Raw genomic sequence first — 22,585 nt, forward strand, 5'->3', positions numbered from 1 at the left:
CAGGCACACACACGTAAAACCACACGGAACGTGTGTCCGTGTGCGTTTGTACGTGTGTGCGATTTTCAAAGCGCTGACATGTCAGTGTTTTCTCCGGCAGCACGGGTGTCACACGGCCCGCACCCGTACCACACGGGTGTAGTGTGGATGCGGTCCCGTGTGACACGCGCCGGAGAAAACACACATGTCAGTGAAAAAAAAAAAAACATTAACTCACCTTCTCCAGCCCTCCTGTCTCTGCCGCTGCTGCCTCTTGCTGCCGACCGCCGCTCATTATTCTCATTGAATATTCACTTCACTGCCTGGCAGCAGCAGCAGCGGGGAGACGGGAGGGCTGGAGACCGAGGATCAGCACCACGGACAGCAGCGCGGACATCAGGAAGGACCAGGTGAGTATAATAATTACCGATTCTACATGTGCTATCGCGGATAGCACACGTAGAACACACGTGTCACGCACGTACCAGAGACACGTACTTACCTGCACGCAACACGCAGGGAAAATACGTGTCTCTCGGCACGTGCGTGAATTTCACGTGAGTGTGGCAGAAGCCTTACACTGTTAACACATTACTCAGACATTACAACTTATATTTTACATTACTATAAAACACACATTAAAGTAAAACAGAATATTCAGTAAAAAGACTTTAAACATTTGTCCGCTAGATTGCGCCGACAACAGTACTGCTCTGGTTCAGCAACACTTAGTCAGTCACTATATAAAACACGACTATTATGATGTGCGCAATATAAAACACATCGGACAATTAATATAAACACCGTAGGAGTAAGTAGGGTATTGTGGCCAACATCTACATATAGGCATCAGTGGGATGCCTCAATGTAATGCAAACATAGATGAGCTGCGTGCAAAGTGAAGACCACAAATTGAAAGAATGCTCTATAATGCACAAACTTGGGTTAATCAGGCCTAGTGACCTTTGCTGCCTGAGTGCTCTCTGAAATGTGTGGAAAATCTTGAACCTGAAAACTGCAGCAGCTCTGCTATCCCACTCTGCTTCACAGGAAGAACTGCCATGGAACAGGACCAACACAGGGTAAAATCATCCATCGCCCACCAGGATAGAACTCATAATCTTTATTGCTACATTTTTAATAAGGAGTCAGTAAATGGCTGGACATGTCTGCTCATGCACTGGTTTTCCTTGTTCTTATTGGAATGGGCACATTGTAGACTCAAACTAAAAGCAGCAACACCACAAAGAAACAACATATGGAAACAAGGAGTAGAGAAATATGTGTTAAACAACCAGAATATATGATAAAGCTTGGATTCCTCAAAGTATCCCCTTTTTGCTTTGATGACAACTTTACACCCCCTTGGCAATCTCTCAAGGAGCTTTATTAGGCAGATACTTGAAATGGCTTCAAAATAACATGTATTCCTCATCAAAAGTTCATTTGTGGCATCACTCACTGTCAAAAAGTATTTACGAAGATCAGGTGTGTATGTAGAGGCAGCAGTGGTGTAACTAGAGTATGATGGGACCTGGTGCAAAATTTGGACATGCCCCTCCTCCACCCTGACGTTGGTCAGCTGTATGGGCTCCTTTAATGTTCTACGGCTAGTTTCACATTAATGTTTTTTTTACCTAGCGGCAAAAAAACGCAACGCGCATATCACCAGATCCTGCAGATGGAATGTCCAATGCATGAAACCGCAATTGTTATTTACCGGATCCTGGATGCAGCGGGACACAGAATTTATCGACCGGCACTGGAGTCAGCTGATCAGGAGTCAACGTTGACTGATACTTGTTCTGTGTACCACTGGAGTCAGCTGATCTGAACTCATGACCTCATAGCCAGCAGAACAAGTAATGAGATCAGCTGACTCCAGTGTTGGCCGATTACTTGCTCTGTGCACCGCTGCATCCATCACAGAGTGTGCAGGCTGTGAGGTCAGCTGAGTTCAGATCAGCTGACTTCAGTGCCGGCTGAACTCAGCTGACCTCACAGCCAGCACACTCTGATGGATGCAGCAGTACACAGAACAAGTAATCAGCAGACACAGGAGTCAGCTAATCTGATTACTTGTTCTGCTGGCTGTATGGTCAGAAGTAGGGATGAGTGAGCAGTAAAATGCCCGGGTGCTTGATGGGCGAAGCCCATGTTTTTTTTTTTTAAATTCATTAAAAAATAAAAAAAAAAACCAAACACATAACCCTAAAAAAAATTCTGTGAGTTTAGCCATATTTTTGTATGCTAGCCAGGTACAGCAGGCAGCTACGGGCTGTCCCCAACCCCCAGCTGCCTATTTGTACCCGGCTGTGAACCAAAAATATAGGGAAGCCTTTTTTTTAATTATTTCATGAAATAATTTTAAAAAAAAAATGGCGTGGGCTTCGACCAATTTTTGTGTCCAGCCAGGTACAACTAGGCAGCTGGGGATTGGAATCCGCAGTGCTGGGTGGCCCAAGATCTCTGGGCCCCCTTGTTGTGAATTGCAGTCCGCAGCCACCACAGAAAATGGCGCGTTCATAAAGCGCCATCTTCTGGCGCTGTAACCAACTCTTTCAGCGGCCCTGGTAAATAAATAAAGGGTTAAAAAAAGACAACACACAGAGAAAAAAATACTTTATTAGAAATAAATACACGGACCCCTCCATGATCCTGGTCTTGAGAGAGAGAGAGAGAGAGAGAGAGATCAGCTGATCGCGCTTAAAAGCCGACCACCGGCTGATCAGCTGATCGCTCATAAAAGCCGGCCTCTGGCTAATCAGCTGATCGCTCATATAAGTCGGCCGCCGGCTGATCAGCTGATTGCTCATATAAGCCGGCCACCGGCTGATCAGCTGATCGCTCATAAAATCTGGCCGATGGCTGATCAGCTGATCACTCACAAAAGCTGGCCGCCGGCTGATCAGCTGATCGCTCACATAAGTTGGCCGACGGCTGATCGCTCATATAAGCCGGCCGCCGGCTGATCAGCTGGCAGCTGGCTTTTATGAGTGATCAGCTAATAAGTTGGCGGACGGCTTTTATGAGCGATCAGTGGCAGCTGGCTTTTATGAGCGATCAGCTGATCAGCCAGCGGCCGGCTTATATGAGCTATCAGCTGATCAACCAGCGGCTGGCTTTTATGAGCGATCAGCTGAGACTCTGTTCACGCCAGGCAGCTTTAGAGCATGCTCTGTAGGGCAAACTGGATCCGTTAGTGATGGATGCAACCGCATTTGAAAAGCGAGATCCGGCACCCATTCACATACATTACAGCTCCAGCCGCAATCTGCACTATCCATTCAGATGCAGTTTTTTGACCAAGGTCAAAAACGCAACATGTTGCGTTTTGGGGCCTAGGTAAAAAAACGCTAAACAACGGATCCAGTGTGTGCTGCACCCAACCGCATGCAACCGCATCTTACCGTGATTCCTTTGAAAATGCATTGAAATCATGGCAGGATCCGGTCACACGCGGTTTGCGTTTTTTTGCCATTAGGCAAAAAAACGCTGATATGAAACCAGCCTAAATCCTATAAAGACATACAAATTGCCCCCCTCCCCTTCATTATGTAGTAATCCTTGTGTATATGTCCCCCATCCTGTATATATGTCCCCATCCTGGTATATATGTCCCCATTGTTTATATGGCCCTCATCCTGTTATATATGTTCCTCATCCTAGTATATATGATCCACATCTTAGAATATATGTATCCCATCCTGGTATATATGTTCCCCAAACTCAGCGCAGTCTGGTATATATGTTCCTCATTCTGGTATATGTCACGCCTCGGGGCAGCCGAGCTGCTCGGATCCGGGCAGTCCATGGCTCGAGGGGTCCCGGACCCGAGGGCACCGTCGAACAGTTTTAAATGAAAAATAAAAATAAAAGACCGACTACGCCACTCGGGGTTTTCGGCCAGGGATGATAGGGCGCGGCTGCAGGTTCCCACTGGGGATGATGGATGGGTGCAGATTGGAAGGTGGAGCCCTCCACAATTAGGACTTTCCCTCAGGGGTAGGTAAAGGGTTAACGTGGAGGCGCGCGGCAATGAAGCAGTCCAGACAAGGAGCAGTTTGATGGTGTTTACTCACTGGTTCGAAGCCCTGAGACGTACTGGATTCCAGGTGCACCCTTGTCCAGATGGCTGTGCCTGCCAACCTGGTGCCACTCTCCACCTGTGCACTCCTGTGTATGTGGGCCCTCCCTGCCGTGGAGGACTTGGAGGTCCTCCTGGTGTCTGGGTCCTGCCGCAGGCAGCTTGGACTATTTAAGGGAATATGTCCCGGTCCCCACTTTGCTGCTGATGCCTCGGACGTTAAAGGGTGGCAGATGAGTCCTGGAAACCCACCCAACTGACAGAGTTAACAGACGGCTTGAGGTCTGTGTCTGTTCTGGGGATTGGCACCCCTGCGTGCAAAGTGCTGTGAACTTTGGATGTCCACCCACAGGGTCCCACTATCTTTGGGGCTTGCTCTCTCACTCCACAGCTACTTTCCTCCTCTGAGTAGCTGTTCTTACAACTCAGGTATTTGCAGTCTCTTTCCTTCTTTCTATGTGTCTCAAGAGTCCCTGGTCTATCTTGACACCGTTCTTACTACTCCTCTCCTCACAACCTACTACTTCCTCCTCCTTAACTCTTCTGACTGGTTCACTGTCTACCCACACTCCCCAGGTCACGATCTCCTCCCCCAGGTCTGGTCTCTTCCTCCCAGTTGGCTGCCTGTTATCTAACAGTGCCCAGCCCTGTCATCTGGGTAGGTGAGGCTCCCAGCCGGGTACAGAGAGTGTAAATGTCCTGGTGTGCTAGTATGTGTGTAGTGGCTGGCACAGTTATGTTGGACGTGGGCTGTTACCTTAATTGTTACCTTATTTTTGTGACACCTGGTTACCGCAGGGGCGTCACATATATATGATCAACTTCCTGGTATATATGTACCCTATTCTGGTATATATGTCCTCCATGCTGAGCTCATCCTGGTATTTATGTCCTCATCCTGGGCCCATTATGGTATACATGGTCTCCCATCCTGGTCTATATGTCCCCCATCCTGGTATATATGTTGTCCATCTTGGGCCCATCCTGTTATATATGTCCCCATCAAGGTATACAAGGTCCCCAGATTTATTTTATTTTTTAAAATTATAGAAATAGTGAATCTCACAAGAAGAAGACAGGAATCACAACCAGCACTGGACACCAGACGCATTTCGATCAGGAACTGATCTTAGACTTGGTATGTGAATAGGTCACCACACCAACTTAAATGAATCACATTCATTATAAGAAATTAGTGACATGTGTGAGAGACAGCCTACACAGAAAACACATAACATGAACAAATAAAACTTTTCATAAAATACCGGCTAAATGGACAAAAAATATGGAAATATCAGTGCTCTTAACCCGCTGCATATAAAAAATTCATTTATTAATAGTGAGACATAACTTCCGTTTTAATTTTTTAATTCAATTTTTAGAAGAAACTAAAGAAGAAACTGTAGCAGCCAGGAACTCTTTCAGATGCAGTCAATCAATATTGAACAGCGCCTTCTAAATAGAAATTATACACTTTGGTCTTTAAGACGAGCAAAAAAATATTGTTTCCCAAAAAAATAGATCAACATTAATTAATGGATCATATTCCTCCAAAAAAAATCCAAATCTGATATTCCAACTTAGTGCTCACTTATAGCAGCTCTTATAAAAGTTATTTCTGATATTGTTCACAAAAATCTCCATTTTCTTAAGGAATATCCTATTATCAATTCTATCCTAAAAAATGGTATTAGAGTTGTTTCTAGAAAAGCACCGACATTGGGACAATTTCGTTCACCTAGTCTCATTAAAGCTCATGATCAGGCCTGCTCTAGAAAAATGTGGCTGAATACAAAAGGAAATTTCAGGTGTGGCTCTTTCCCATGCAAAACATGCTCTTTTTCAGTAAAAAACATGATTTTGACAATTTTGATCACAGTAAATCATACAAAATCCAGAGCTTCATGAATTGCAACACTGACTTTGTGGTCTATATTATTTTTTGTAACGTCTGTGATGTCAAATATGTAGATTCAACTAAAATAAAACTAAAATGTAGAATCAGAGAACACCTATATGACATAACAGAGAGTTCAAGTAGAAATATTTCTAATGCGGCAAAACATTTTGTCAGTGTTCACAATCAAAAGACTTAGGGGCACTTTCCGCACTACAACATCGCAAGCCAATGCTGCGATGCCGAGCGCGATAGTCCCCGCCCCCGTCGCAGCTGCGATATCATGGTGATAGCTGCCGTAGCGAACATTATCGCTACAGCAGCTTCACATGCACTCACCTGCCCTGGGACGTCGCTCAGGCCGGAAACCCGCCTCCTTCATAAGGGGGCGGGTCGTGCGGCGTCATAGCGACGTCACACGGCAGGCGGCCAAGAGAAGCGGAGGGGCGGAGATGAGCGGGACGTAAACATCCCGCCCACCTCCTTCCTTTCGTATAGCCGGCTGGGACGCAGGCTGGAGATGTTCCTCGCTCCTGCGGCTTCACACACAGCAATGTGTGCTGCCGTAGGAACGAGGAACAACATCGTAACATCGGTCTTTCCCAATTCATGGAAATGACCGATGCTACACCGATGATACGATTACGACGCTTTTATGCTCGTTAATCGTATCAAAAATGCTTTACACACTACGATGTCGAGAGCGACGCCGGAAGTGCATCACTTTCAATTTGACCCCACCGACATCGCATCTGTGATGTCGTAGTGTGCAAAGTGCCCCTTAAGGCCCCGTCAAACACAGAGATAAATCTGCGGCAGATCTGTGGTTGCAGTGAAATTGTGGACAATCAGTGCCAGGTTTGTGGCTGTGTACAAATGGAACAATATGTCTATGATTTCACTGCAACGACAGATCTGCCAAAGATTTATCTCTGTGTGTGACGGGGCCTTAACAGCTTTGAAGTTTTTGCTATAGACACTTGTTTTTTTTAGTTTTTTTTTGTTGAACTATAAGCAAATTTAACAATATCAAAAAATTTAATATAGCAGAGAGTTCAAATAGAAATATTCTAAACGTGGTAAAACATTTTGCAAGTTTTTACAACAAAAAAAATAATAGTTTGGAGGTACAGTAATAATACATAAACACTTTTGGGAGATGATTATGAACAGTTGTTGCGAGATGGGAAACTCCTTGCTTCTTTTTCTTTAAATATATAAATAGTGCATGGCTTGAATGTAAAAAGTGAAGTTATGTCTCACTATTAATAAATGATTTTTTCATATGCAGCGGGTTAAGATCATTGATATTTCCATCATTTTGTCCATTTAGCAAGTATTTTATGAAAAGTTTTATTTGTTCATGTTATGTGTTTTCTGTGTAGGCTGTCTCTCCCACACATCACTAATTTCTTATAAGAATGTGATTGATTTATGATGACCTATTCACATACTCTCCAAGTCGAAGATCAGATTTTGATCAAAACGCGTCTGCTGTCCAGTGCTGGTTGTGACTCCTGTCTTTTTCTTGTGAGATTCACTATTTTCTAAAATTTTAAAGAATCCTATAAAGTAGCGGATTTTATTGAATTTTTTCTCCCAAAGATGGTTCCTTTTTCTTCACTTCTTGATACATACGCTGATAACAACAGCGGGATCCCGCGCTTCTATGGTGTTGGAAGATTAAACGCTGAAGTATGTGGTGAGCTGGACTATTTTTATTATCCATGGTCCCCATCCTGGTACATATGGTCCTCTTCTTGGTGTATATGGTCCTCATCCTAGTATATATGGCCCCATCCTGGTATACATGGTCCCCATCCTGATATATATGGTCTTCCTCCTGGTTTGTATGGTTCTCATCCTGGTATACATGGTCTGTTACTGTCGCTAATGCATAATTAAAAAAAATTCTACTCACTTTCCCTCAGCTCCTACATTTCCTGATGACAACTGTAGCCGGCGCACAATGGCTGGCAGCTGACATCAGAGTGCACGCCATGGCGCATAATGTCACTGTCAGGTACCGCCCCCAGTCATAGTACAGATGTCTGCTGCCAACAGACACTGTTTTGCTGGCAGTGTGGTTTGCAGTGTACTGACCCGGTGGGTCTCTGTGCTGTGATGCATTTTAGCTTGTTGTGTCCTCTCGGATGCACATCCATCTGAAATAGGCACTGGGGTTGGCGGGCCCCTGTACCCCCGGACCCTGCCGCGGTCTATGTGACCACAATCCCTACCTGCACTCCTCTCCTCACCTCATCCAGCAACTATTGGTTGCTCAGGTTAGATCAGGTATTGTAAAAATAAAACATTCTCCCAGGACATACTAAATCTATTTTACTGTATATTTAGCTTTGCAATGCACAGTAATTTAGCTGTATTTTGTACAAGATATGGGACATGGCTTCCTTGCCTTCAACAAACAGCTCCAAATGCTTCCCCCACGGCTCACATTGTATGTGACTGTTATGTAAGTTGGCAACTCCCGACCCCTTGTCTATCAGCCTCAGTGTTCCAGGAAACTCAGTGAGTTTTCAACTATTTATATTACAATAACATGTAGTACAAAAAAGGGCAGATGCACTTTTCTGCAATATAGCTTACTGTTGCCCTTGTCCACATGGCCACATAATCGCACATTACTAAATAAACTAAAGGACACCATTGGTCACTGAACAGAGCAAGGAAAAGGGAGGCAGAGTAAATATACCGCGATGCCTGTGCTTCTGGAATGAGGCAAACTAAGTTCTGTCTCACAAACTTTATGTGCCAGTCGGATTGCCACTGCTGCCCTCACCTGGTTTATCTTTTGCAAAGGCCCGCATGACACTCTACATCACGCTCGCAAAGTCAGAGAGACCGATTTCACAGGCAGAGGTTGGAAGGGGCAGAACCCAGCGCTGCCTGGCCGCTTCTAGTGAAAGTACAGGTACAGTGCAGCTTATCTCTCACTAAGAGGAGCCGGTGCCCTGCCCCCATCCCTGTCAGTCGTAGTCGCAGTCACGACTTCTGCGAGGCAGTGTTAATACACTGCTTCATACAGTGCTTTGCATATTCCACAACTGTTCAAAGCCAGAATATGGATCACCTTACTAAAGAGAAACGACAATCTATCATTACTTTAGGACATGAAGGGCAGTCAATCCAAAACATTTCTAAAACCTTGAAGGTATCCTCAAGTGCACTAATAAAAATGATTCAATGCTATGAATAAACTGACACTCATGAGCAGCAAAGGAAGACCAATAACTACTTCTACAACCTTAGAAAGTACTAATCTAGTCCAAATAGAGCCAAACTTGCTTTTCAAAATTCAAATGGTGCTTTTTCCTGTTACGGTCACCGAGGAGCACACCCACTGGGTCGTACACCAGACTCCCCTGGAGGAGCTAACCTCGAGCTAACCTCTATACAAAGGGTGTCAGGTGCAGCCCCATGGGGTCGAAATGCCCGACTGCCAGGACCAGTGGTATCGGTTCTTACAGACAGAATGGTCTCTGAAGTCCAGTAGGAGTGTGCACAAAAGTAACGGCATGGATGGGGAATCACAAGTGTTGCAACAGGATGTGGTATGCTGGATTTGGCAGCATGGAGGTAATGGCTCAGACAAGACAGTAAGGAGGTGGAGACTCAAATGTGGCAGCATGGAGGTGGTGGTATCAGTAGGCTCTAAGAAGAGACACAGATTTAGCAGGTAAAGGAAACTAGCACTAGGACACGTGACGCGGGACTTTACACAGTAACGGGTATGGGACCTGAGCACTAGCAGTGCACTAAGGATAGGTAATGTTGCTCAGGCATCTCCCCTGAGGGAGGAGAGTCTTAAATACCTTAAGGGTGAGAGCTGACCTCAAGGGTAACTTCAAGGTAATAGGACATCAGCCCTTTAAGAAAGAGGGCGTGGCCGCGCGCACCCTTTGGCACTCCCAGAAGGCCTCTGTGTGGCCTGGAAGCAGTAGGAGGCTGCGGCAGGCCCCAGGGCAGGAACGGGACCCACGGACCCGCCAGTCCAGTGAGCAGAATAGCACACCACCGAGGCTTGAGAGTGGGGGCGTGCGGGGGCGCCATGCCAGGAGCGGGCGCTTCATTTCCCTTCTGAGGCCTGCGGTTTGTCCAAACAGAACTTTCTGAGTACATGTGGGGTATCACTGCGCTCATAAGAAAATGGGTATCAAACTGTGGGGTCTACTTTTTGTGTTACCTCTTGATAAAAATTGAGAAAATTTATACTAAAGCAACATGTTTGTGAAAATAAAAAAATGTTCAATATGACAATCTAATGTTATCAAATTCTGTGAACTACCTGTGGGTTCAAAATACTCACTATACCCCTACATAAAATCCTTGAGGGGGGTCTAGTTTCCAAAATGTAGTCACTTGTGGGTGCTTCTGCTGTTTAGATACCTTATGGGCCCTGTAAATGCAACATGGTGCAATCTGTTTCAGCCAAATTTTGCTTTCCAAAATTCAAATATTCGGTTCCTTCGGTTCCAGGCCCTCCCATTTGTTCAAACAGAACTTTCTGACTACATGTAGGGTATCAGCATGCTCATAGTAAAGTGGGTAGCAGATTTTGGGGTCCCTTTTTACTGTGTTATTACTTCTACACTTTCCATACCAGGAAAGTTCTTTGAACAAATTATTAAACAACATTTATGTAAGTACCTGGATGAGAATGAAGTGATTAACCAAAGCCAGCATGGGTTTGTAACTAATAAGTCATGTCAGACTAACTTCATTTCCTTCTATGACAGAATCACTGACTGAGTGGATCTGGGAAATGCAGTAGATATAGTATATTTTGACTTCAGCAAAGCATTTGAAAAAGTATCTCATACAATCCTTATTGAAAAAATGACCAAGTGTGGAATGGACAAGGCAACTGTTCGATGGATTCCTAACTGGCTTAGTGATCGGAGTCAAAGCGTGGTCATAAATGGCTGCACATTTAGTTGGAAGACTGTCTCAAGTGGGGTACAACAGGGCTCTATCCTGGGCCCCGTGTTGTTCAACATCTTATAAATGATTTAGATAAAGGAATTAAGGGTAAACTGATTAAATTTGCTGATGACACAAAACTAGGAGGAATAGTAATACTAGAGAAGAGAGAGCGGATTCAACAAGATATAAACAAGCTGGAACAATGGGCAGCAACTAACAGAATGGTTTTTAACAGGGAGAAATGCAAAGTCATACATCTTGGCAAAAATAATGAAAAGAGCATATACAGCATGGGAGGAATAGAGCTATCAAGCAGAATGTGTGGAAAAGACTTAGGGCGGCTTTGCACGTTGCAACATCGCACGTGCGATGTCGGTGGGGTCAAATCGAAAGTGATGCACATCCGACGTCACTTTCGACAACGTTGTGTGTAAATTCTAGATGATACGATTAACGAGCGCAAAAGCGTCGTTATCATATCATCGGTGCAGGCTCCGCCTTTTCCATAAATACGCTGCCGCGACAGGTACGATGCTGTTCCTCGTTCCTGCAGCAGCACACATCGCTGTGTGTTACGCCGCAGGAGCGAGGAACATCACCTTACCTGCCGCCGGCGGCTCTACGGAAGGAAGGAGGTGGGCGGGATGTTTACATCCTGCTCATCTCCGCCACTCCGCCGCTATTGGACGCCTGCCGTGTGACGTCGCTATGATGCCGCACGACCCGCCCCCTTAGGAAGGAGGCGGGACGCTGGCCAGAGCGACGGTCGCAGGGCAGATGAGTGCATGTGAAGCTGGCATAGCGATAATTTTCGCTACGCCAGCTATCACAAGATATCATATCTGCGACGGGGCGGGGACTATCGCGTGCGACATCGCAGCATCGGCTTGTGATGTCGCAACGTGCAAAGCCCGCCCTAGGTATACTAAAAGATCACAGACTGAACATGAGTCAACAGTGTGATGCATCAGCAAAATAGGCAAACACCATTCTAGGATGTATTACCAGAAGCATACATTCTAGATCACGTGAAATTATTATCTCCTTTTACTCCTCTTTAGTCAGACCTCATCTGGAATATTGTGTCCAGTTCTGGGCACCACATTTTAAAAAAGACATCAACAAACTGGAGCAAGTTCAGAGAAGAGTGACCAGAATGGTCTACAAACTATGTCCTATAAGGAACGGTTACAGGATTTAGGATTGTTTAGCTTGCAAAAGAGAAGACTGAGAGGAGACCTAATAGCTGTCTAAAAATATCTTAAAGGCTGTCATACTGTAGAGGGATCAGTTTTATTCTCATTTTCACAAGGAAAGACTAGAAGCAATGGGATGAAACTGATGGGGAGGAGACACAGATTAGATATTAGAAAAAACGTTTTGACAGTGAGGGTGATCAACGAGTGGAACAGGCTGCCACAAGAGGTGGTGAGTTCTCCTTCAATGGAAGTCTTTAAAAAAAGTTTGGATGGACATCTGTCTTGGATGATTTAGTGAATCCTGCTTTGAGCAGGGAGTTGGACTAGATGACCCAGGAGGTCTATTCCAACTCTACCATTCTATGATTCTATGATTCTAAAAGTGAATAAATTGGGGCTAGAGCATCATTTTTAGGTAAAATGTTTTGTTTCTTTTTCCTTCTACATCTATTTAGTTCCTGTGAGGCCCCTGAAGGGTTAATAAACTTTTGCCATGTGGCTTTGAGCAGTGTGAAGTGTGCAGTTTTTAAAATGGTGTCACTTTTGGGTATTTTCTGTCACTTAGGCCTCTCAAAGTTACTTGTGCTGTGGTCCCTAAAAATTAGTTTTGACAAAATAAGAAATTGCTGATGAACTTTGAAAACTTCTAACTTTCTAACCCCCAAAAAATTTGTTTAAAAAATTGGGCTGATGTAAAGTATACATGTGGGAAATGTTATTTATTAACTATTTTATGTGCTTTATTAACTATTTTATTTTAACTCTCTGGTTTAAGGGCACAAAATTAAAAGTTTAAAAATAGTAAAATTTTCCAAATTTTCATCCAATTTCCAATTTTTGTCACAAATAAACACAAAAAATATCGTCCTAAATTTACCAGTAAAATGAAGTGCAATATTTCACGAAAAAACAATCGCAGAATTATTCGGATCCTTTGAAGCGTTCCAGTTGTTAACTCATAATGTGACTATAGTCAGAATTCTAAAATTTGGCCTAGTCATTAAAGTCAAAATTGGCTTTGTCCTTAAGGGGTTAAATTGCTTTAATTATTTTGCATGAAAATAAACAAGTTTGTAATTAACTTGACTTTTATGTCTGATGTCACTCTCCTGCAATATTTATCTTATATAGTGTACTGACACCTCCATGGACCTGCTCAGACACTGTCTCAACATGTGCAGTAATTATATTAAATTTAAGGAGTTAACTCTTAACATATCAGTTAGCTCTCTTTAGCCTAATAATTTGTATACTGCAGTCAGCTGCTCACAACCATTCCTTTCATCTCCTGAAAAGCTGCCATGAAAACTCTTGCGAAATCACTAACCTACAACATGGATACTTTCCGATCAAGACCCGTAATCACAGCTTTAACTGTCCTGGTCCTGACTGACTGTCCTTGACTGGGGTAAGATTTGTGGCAAGGCACACTGAAGTGTACTCCACTTGTTAAACGCACCAGATTCGATTGACTCCAAAATGTCCCATTATCAATACTAGCGTTAAACTTATCAGTCTCGATGAATCAATATCTTACTATATCATAAAGAGCTTCTCATTAACCATAATCCATGGTAAAACTGTGGAGAGAAAAAGCACAATAGGGTCTTACCCGGTATATATCCGGGGAAAATAAAAGGAATGCACTCACCTTAAGGAGTTGTGACAGTCACAACTCCTATGAAAGCTCTTATGTTGTTGGGATGAAATCTGCTGCAGCCCCCGTGGTTGATAACAGAGAACAATAGAGAAGGGGTTTATGCCGCACTATTCATCAGGAAGGAGAACAGAGAGATGATCAATGTTCCTTTATTGTGGCTTGCGTCTACGTGTTTCAGGAGCTCTGCTCCCTTCATCAGGACATACAGCACAAAAACAACATATCTCTATTGTTGTTTTTGTGCTGTATGTCCTGATAAAGGGAGCAGAGCTCCTGAAATGCGTAGACGCAAGCCACAATAAAGGAACATTGATCATCTCTCTGTTCTCCTTCCTGATGAATAGCACGGCATAAACCCCTTCTCTATTGTTCTCGGTTATTAACAATAATCCATGACAGTTTTACTTTTACAAGGTCCACATTAATTGAAGGAGAGTTCCAAGCTCTTCCAAAAGTAATTCTGGAAGTAAGAAAAAGGTAAAAAAAGGACCCACCAAAGAGGAAGATATTTTTTGTAAGGCTAAAGTACAATAATTTGAGCAACCACACATTATGTTTAGCAAGATGGCAACCACGCTCTCTCAAAAAATTTTTCACAGCTCTTTATTCATCCATTGTGCAAAGTGATGGATTAAGAGCTTCCACATCAATTGAACACAGTATGGTCTCATTATCAAGTATGACATCCTCGATTTTTCTCAAAAAGTCAGTAGAGTCTAGGGTGAAGGAATTCAAAGCACCCACAAATGGCTTCAAAATGTGGTCAAGGTAGATGCTATTGTTTTGACAAAGGCCACCCACCCCCCAAGACAATTGGTAAGCCTTTCAGGGGCGTGAGGCCTTTGTGGACCTTGGGGAGACAATAAAAAGTGGCCAAAGTAGGATGTGAAGGGAATAGAAACTCAAATTAATTTTTATCAATTAACTTGTAATTCAAACCGTCTTGTATTAGTTCATTAAGTTCCATTTTGAACTCAGTGAGGGGGTTGTTAGTCAATTTCACATAATTATTCTTGTCTTTAGAGTTGTGTGTGCAGAACTCCAATATATCCTAGGTAATACAGCGAGAAACTTATCATAAGCAGGAGACAGAAGAGATACTGAAGCTACATTACTTAAAGGGAACCTGTCAGCAGATTTGGGGTCACCACCAGTGGGCTCTTATATACAGCATTCTAACATGCTGTATATAATAGCCCAGGCCGCTGTGTAGAACGTAAAAATCACTTTATAATACCTAAACGGATGCTGCGGTGGAGTCGGGTCATAAGGGTGTCTCCGTTCTCCGGTGCCACCGCCTCCTCTTTCGGCCATCTTCGCCCTCCTTCTGAAGCCTTTGTGCATGTCCTTTTTTTACCAGCTCAGGGGCACTGCCATGGGTTGTCTATGTGTACCTTCATATGCCAACTTGCTCCTGAGCTGGTGAGAGGAGAATCTCATCTTCGGGGAAGGGTCCTCTTTTGATCTGGATAGGATCATATTGTGGACACGCTACATAGATGACGTGTTGGTCTTGTGGCGGGGTGACAAGGCTTAATCATAATCCTCTTCGTCTGTTCTTTACAGCACAAAGTGAAGAAAGAGAAATTCCTTTTTGGATATTATGATTACTAAAAATTTGGATGGTACTTTGGCAACCAAGATGTTTTGAAAACCTACCTCATCTAAGTTGTTGTTACGATGGGAGAGTAACCACCCCAAAGCCCTTAAATCTGGCATTCCAAAAGGCAAGTACTAGAGGGTGCGCTGCAATTGTTCGCCACCCCTGAATTTTTCAAAGCAGGCTGATGATTTAAATAGCCGTTTTAGGGAGAGAGGATACCCAGATCCTTTTTTTTCTTGAGCCTATCAAGGAGCACAGTCTAGAGAGAGGACGAGTCTTTTGATCGCTTCCCCCCAAAAGGATGGGACGGTGGAGGGTAAATTTAGATTTTTTTTCTACATATACCAACGGCTCAGCGTAAGTGCGAAAGATTTTGAATAGACATTGGTCTATTCTACAGATGGATATGGACATTGATGATGTCGTGGGATCATACCCCCAGTGTACATACAGAAGAGGTTGCTCCATTGGGGATAGGGTGGTACACAGCCATTTTATCCGCCCACGTGATGATAGCTGGTTACGCTCAGACTCCAAGGAATGTTTCAGGTGCAGTGGGTGTATAGCTTGCCCACATATGAAAACTGGTAGGAGTTTTTCTAGCTCAGTAACTGGCAATCAATATCACTTCAAGGCTTTTATCAACTGTCGCTCTAGAGGAGTGATTTATAAGGCTAGATGAGTTTGCAGCCTGGAATATGTAGGCAAGACGAGCAGAGATTTCAGGAGGCGTGTTGGGAAACATCTCAGAGATGTAGCAAACAAGAGAGATACCCCCTTGGCTAAACACGTCCAAATAATGCACAATGGAAATGTTTCTGGCCTCACTTTCATGGGTATTGATCTCATTGATTATCCGATCTGGGATGGTGACTGGGATCGCAAAATCCTCCAACAAAAGTGCAGGTGGATTCATACACTTAAAACACAGACACCGCTGGGTCTGAATGAGACCCTGACTTTCAGCTGTTTTTTATAACAATAGGGTCTCTTAGGGACCCCAGGGCTAGCCGCCGCGGAACGGGGGCACCCGGTACTTTATGGTGTTGTTACACTCCGTTGGTAGATAGGGAATAGTAATAGGGTATTGTAGGGACCTTTTTAGTAATTTTTGATAACTAATACGTTTAAATAGTGTATTTAACCATCATTCATTATTCTCATACATCACCCTGTTCATATCCATCCGGTTTGTTCCACTTGTCTATGACCATGTTGTAAGTTGTTTCTTAGGTTATATTGGGCTCCTTGTCTGATTTTTGATAGTATATTTGATTCTCCAAATGTTTTAATTCCTCTGTCTTTGATTGTTGTGAATACCTGCCTTAATCTAATTTGCGTGTTTTCATCTTTGAATAGTGTTTATCCCCCTGTAGGACAATTAAGTATATCAGTATACAATCATCCTTTCCCTAATTAGGTGGTTTGGTATAATGTCTGGATTTTTGGCATTTGTTATACCTATGTCTTATATACTGGAGATATTGTTATTTGTTTTTGATAACATTCCTCCCCTTCTATAATGGCTGTTTGCACAGGATCTGGGCAAATTGCCATCCTGTATTACCTTAGTAATAAGGCCTGATTATTCTGCCTCTATTATGGTAACTGCATCTGGGAGTAACAAATTGGAGCGCAGTATGTCCAGTATGTTCCAGAAAGTATCCTAGTAACGGGATCTGAATCATTAGCTATGCCCTGGGTGGTGACGTCCGGGGTGTACAACTTGGAGCGCATGATCAATAGGCATGCATTCCAGCGCCGGACACTGACAACATCCGGCAACACAACTTCCTGGTGCATCAGCTCTTACCCTCCCCCTTGTCCGGAATCAAGTGAGGACTCCCAAGCCTCCTCTGGTCTGTTAGATGGAAGGCGGTCACCTTATCTGGGAGTGACACCACAGTGGGCGGAGATTATATCCGCCCTCAGAACATTTAAGGGCGGCAATTTCAAAGCCCTGTGCGCTGTGTTATGCCTGGACATATTATGGTGGAGGTCTGTATTATTCTGAAGGTAGGACCTGGTTCTTTTATATGCTGAGTTCTTTGTGCATGCTTTGTTAACAAATTTTGGTTGGCAATATTTTGACCATGTTGCTCCTTTTGCAGCTTCTGCTTTCCTGGCCACTATCCCCTGATGAGTAAGCTATTTATGAAACGCGTTGGGAGGTCTAGGAGCATTTAAGGTCAGATTGTTTCCACTGAGGGGTATTGTGGAGGTGTTGTTTTGGCCCCCCCCCCTCTATTGGACAACACATCTTTTTTGATTCAATTCTCCTCAGTGTGTAGTTATGACCATGTGTTTGTTTCGGTGACACTTCTCTATCAACACTGGAGGGTGCTTTATATTGTGATCATTTGCATTTTTGGTGTACACATTATTATGGACATCGGTTGGATACATTTGATGTTGCATTTGTGTAATTAACATCTGTGTACACTTTGAGTGATTTGTTTTGGGACCAGTTTCTCTTACTCTAAAGGGGGCTTTACATGCTACGACATCGCTAATGCGAACTCGTTGGGGTCACGGAATTGGTGACGCACATCCGGCCGCATTAGCGATGCCGTTGCGTGTGACACCTATGAGCGATTTTGCATCGTTGCAAAAACGTGCAAAAAACGCTCATCGGTGACATGGGGGTCCATTCTCAAAAATCGTTACTGCAGCAGTAACGAGGTTGTTCCTCGTTCCTGCGGCAGCACACATCGCTCCGTGTGACACCGCAGGAACGAGGAAGCTCTCCTTAACTGCCTCCCGGCCGCTATGTGGAAGGAAGGAGGTGGGCGGGATGTTACGTCCTGCTCATCTCCGCCCCTCCGCCTCTATTGGGCGGCCGCTCAGTGACATCGCTGTGATGCCGCACGGACCGCCCCCTTAGAAAGGAGGTGGTTCGCCGGTCACAGCGACGTCGCCGGGCAGGCAAGTATGTATGACGGGTCTGGGCAATGTTGTGCGGCACGGGCAGCGATTTGCCCGTGTCGCATAACAGATGGGGGAGGGTACCCATACTAGCGATATCTGGACCGATATCGCAGTGTGTAAAGCGGCCTTAAGGCTATGTGCCCATGGGACTCTGTATCTACGGATTTTTCTACATCAAAATGCGCAGCTTTACCCCGGAATCCGCACCTTTTCATAGGTGCGGATTTGATGCGGATTTGACGCAGATTTTGTGATTTTTTTTTTTAATTCAATTGAATAGGCAAAATCCGCACGAAAATCCGCAACAATAATTGACATGCTGCAGATTTTTCCGCACGAAAATCCGCACGATTTCCGTTGCGGAAAAATCCGCAGCATGGGCACAGCATTTCCCAAATGCCATAGAAATGGCTGGGGAGTAGCTGTGCTGCAGATTTCTGGAAAATCCGCGGCTTTTCGCGAGAAATCCGCGGCAAAATCCCTGCATTTTCCGCAGCGTGGGCACATAGACTAAAGCTATGTGCCCACGCTGCAAAAAATGCGCGGATTTTGCAGCGGATTTCTCACGGAAAAGCCACGGATTTTCCAGAAATCTGCAGCACAGCTATTCCCCAGCCATTTCTATGGCAATTGGGAAATGCTCTGCCCACGCTGCGGATTTTTCCGCAGCGGAAATCGTAGCATGTCAATTATTGTTGCGGATTTTCGTGCGGATTTTGCCTATTCAATTGTAAAAAAAAAAAAAAAAATCACGAAATCCGCAACAAAATCTGCGTCAAATCTACGTCAAATCCGCATCAAATCCGCACCTATGAAAAGGTGTGGATTCCGGGGGAAAGCTGCGGATTTTGATGCAGAAAAATCCGCAGATACAGAGTCCCGTTGTGGCCAGCCTAAGGCACACCTGTGCAATAATCCTACTGTCATCAGCATCTTGATATGCCACACCTGTTAGGTGGGGGTCATTCCATTTAAAGTGAGCCAATGCAATTTTTTATATATATTTTTAATTTTTTAGAGATTTTGTTCTTTGGTAATTGAGTCTTAATCGGGCTTTACATGCAACGACATCGCTAGCGAGATGTCATTGGGGTCACGGAATTCGTGATGCACATCCGGCATCGTTAGTGACGTCATTGCATGTGAAATGCACGAACGACCGTTAACGATCAAAATTACTCACCTAATCGTTGACCGTTGACACGTCGTTCTAATCCCAATTATTGTTGCTGTTGCAGTACGCAGGTTGTTCGTTGTTCCTGTGGTAGCACACATCGCTATGTGTGACACCGCAGGAACATCACCGTACCTGCGGTCGCCCACAATGAGGAAGGAAGGAGGTGGGCGGGATGTTCGGCCCGCTCATCTCCGCCCCTCCGCTTCTATTGGGCGGCCGCTTAGTGACGCCACTGTGACGCCAAACGAACCGCCCCCTTAGAAAGGAGGTGGTTCGCCGGCCACAGCGACGTCACTAGGCAGGTACGTCCGTGTGACGGGTTTTAGCGATGTTGTGTGCCGTAAAACCGATGGGGGCGGGTGCTTTCACCAGCGACATCGCTAGCGAATGCAAAATATGAAGAAAAAAATTCTATATACTTTGGTTTTCTTAAAATAAATTAAAAAAAATGCAAATGTGTGTGTTGCACTCAGAACTCTGCAGGCTTCCTCCCAATATATCACAAGAGTATTTTTTAGTATTTTACTCATGCAGACTCAAATGCAAAATTTTAATCAGCTGTTGCGATGACTAGTGGGGAACCAGGATTCCTAAGCTGTCCCTCAAGCCAGGGGGCCCTGGCTGAGTCACTTTCCTGGCTCTGCTCCTGACCAGTCTTGATCTCATTCCCCTCCACCTCCCCCTAGGGAGGGACGGGACAGGAGTGTGATGAAACCCACTGATAAAGACAGACAAGGAAAAATCAAAACTCTGTCACACAGCATGCACACAAAGGTTAAGACAATAAGAGATTCAAAAGGAAACACAAGAGCAGGAGGGAAGCTACTAAACAACAGCAGTAAAATCCACAACTGTCACGGATGTGATAGGGAAATATGGCGCACGATGTGACACACACAACACAACACAAGAGGTACACTGGGAACACTTTAACAATGGTGGGCCCTAGCGTTATTGAGAGGGAAGATGGACACCTCCTGCACTTACCTGCAACTGTACTCTGCACTCTTAGCCAGTCCTTATACAGGTTCCTCACCTGTCACCGAGCAGGAACCTGAAGCCCTTAGTGACCCTACAATAGTCTTGACTAGTGAGTGGAGAGGTAAAGGATGCTAGCCCCACAACTGCACTAAAACAACACACAAGGGAAAGAAAGAAAGCCATGGACCCCATAGGGGGGAGGGGCGACATGACCAGAGGGAAGGGAGGGAGTGAGGGGTTAATAAAGTTATAATGAGGGGCATTATGGGAAGATACAGGGGATTGGTGGAAAAAGGGTCCCTGTGGGGGAGGGGGGGGAGTTTATAAGTGATGAGGGAGAGTCTTACCTCCCCTTTTGGACTCTGGACGGCGACAGATTCTGACCGGACCTAGGACCAAGACCAGGACCGACTAGCCATCTCCAGGATTCATGGCGGACCTCCAGGAACTGAATCGGATGATCCGAGTGGCGATGGCGGTGCACGGGGCCCAGGCAGTGCAGTCTCACTTCAGGGCTGCCTGGGTTTCCCCGTCGGCACCTGCCCCTTGCTCCCCCCCTCACCGTGGGCGGCGTTCCAGGACCCCTGTCAGGTACTCTCCGGGCACGGGGGGAGCGAGGAGGCCCAGTGAGAGCCCCCCTCGGGACCCTCCGCGGCGGGGCGGGCAGCGGCAGCTCCCTGCGTCTGCTCCGGCCGCGGGGAGGAATCTCCGGCGAGGCCGCGACGGCCGAGAAGGGGGCGTGGCCAGCCCGGGGCCTTCTACCGGTCTCAGGCCTCGGGCTGGAGTACAGAGCCCAGCGGCGTCTCCCGGCCGGGAGCGAGCCCGGCGACGGACGGAGGCCAGCGGCGGCCTGGATAGCGGTGGGCCCGGCCTGGGGCCTACTTCCGGTCCCAGGCCGCGGGCTCAATTTTGCAGGCCGGCGGCAGCCCGGGAACCGGGCCGTGCCCAGCGTGAACCGGAGGCACGGAGAGGGGGCGTGTCCAGCCTGGGGCCTGCTCTGGACGCCGGGCCCCCGGCGGTGGTGCACGTCCCGGCGGCTGCTTCTGGACAGGAGTGTGCCCGGCTGACGATGGAGGCCAGCAGTACCCCCCGAGGACGGTGGGGGGGCCGGGCGCAGGCAGCCAGCAGGGGGACCGGTGTGGGCAGGCGCCACCCGGATACCTGTACGGCTGCAGAGGGCAGGAGGGACGGCGGGAGCCCCGCAGGGACCGCCAGGTCCCTCAGGTCATCAGCACTGCGCCCGGCGGCCGCGGTCTCCCTCAGGCGGGGGAGGACCCAGCGGGAGTTCTCGGTCGGAGGCCCTGGAGGGCAGGAACCGGCGGTGGGGAGCCCCCTGAGCTTGGGGAGAGGCTCCTCCAGGAAGAGGACTCGGTCGGCGGCGGCCCAGGGGACAGGACGGTCTTGTGGGCTGTCGCCGCACAGAAAGCAGAGGACGCCCACCGCCAGTGTCCACGCAGCTGCCCAGGAGGGTGGCTGTGGTGGTGGAGACGCATCGGCTGCGTCCTCTGGAGCTGGGATGGTGGAGGACGGCTACAGTGAGGAAGAAGAAGGAGCCCTCAGGTCGGGGGATGAATTAGAGGAGCCGATGGCGGACGACGTCGCAGTATCGAATTCCATCTCCGCGTCACGGTCGGGTGAGCTAGCCGTGGATTCGGCATTGTTTGCGGCGCGGAGTGCTGGTGCTGGGGAGGTGGCTGCGGGCACGGCAGCGCCAGAGGGGTCAGCTTTGCTTAGCCAGTTGCTGGGGCTTTTGCAGGGTTTAGCGCGAGCGCCGGCGGCGGCCTGGACGGGGTCGGCGGTGGATGGCGCAGCGGCGGCTAGCGGCGAGAAGGAGCCGGTGGGGGCGGGTGTAAGTAGCGGAGTAGTGGAGCCTGCAGGCGATAAAGCGGGAGAAAAGGAGAAGGAAAAAGAGGATGAGGTGGTGCGGCTGGATGATAGGGCTAAGAGCGAGGTGTATGTGTGCTTTGAGGGACCGCTAGGGGCGCACCTCAAAAAAGAGGTGAGGGAAAAAATTTGGAAAGGGGAGTATGTGGAGATATTTTCCTTACTACCCCTGGAAAAATTTAACCTAGACAAGGTGAAGCCGAGCGATTCCAAGAAGGAAAAAGAGGAGGAAGAAAAACGCCGCTA

The 22,585-nt window shown here is 46.3% G+C and overlaps 1 protein-coding gene across 1 annotated transcript in view; it reads right to left on the reverse strand.

Annotated features, from left to right (window-relative positions):
- The window catches only part of MEI4 (meiotic double-stranded break formation protein 4), a 255,724-nt gene that overhangs the window by 165,902 nt on the left and 67,237 nt on the right, over window positions 1-22,585 (reverse strand). The gene's annotated exons all lie outside the window — the stretch shown is intronic.

Source organism: Anomaloglossus baeobatrachus, chromosome 3 (assembly GCF_048569485.1).
Source record: "Anomaloglossus baeobatrachus isolate aAnoBae1 chromosome 3, aAnoBae1.hap1, whole genome shotgun sequence".
NCBI lineage: Eukaryota > Metazoa > Chordata > Amphibia > Anura > Aromobatidae > Anomaloglossus > Anomaloglossus baeobatrachus.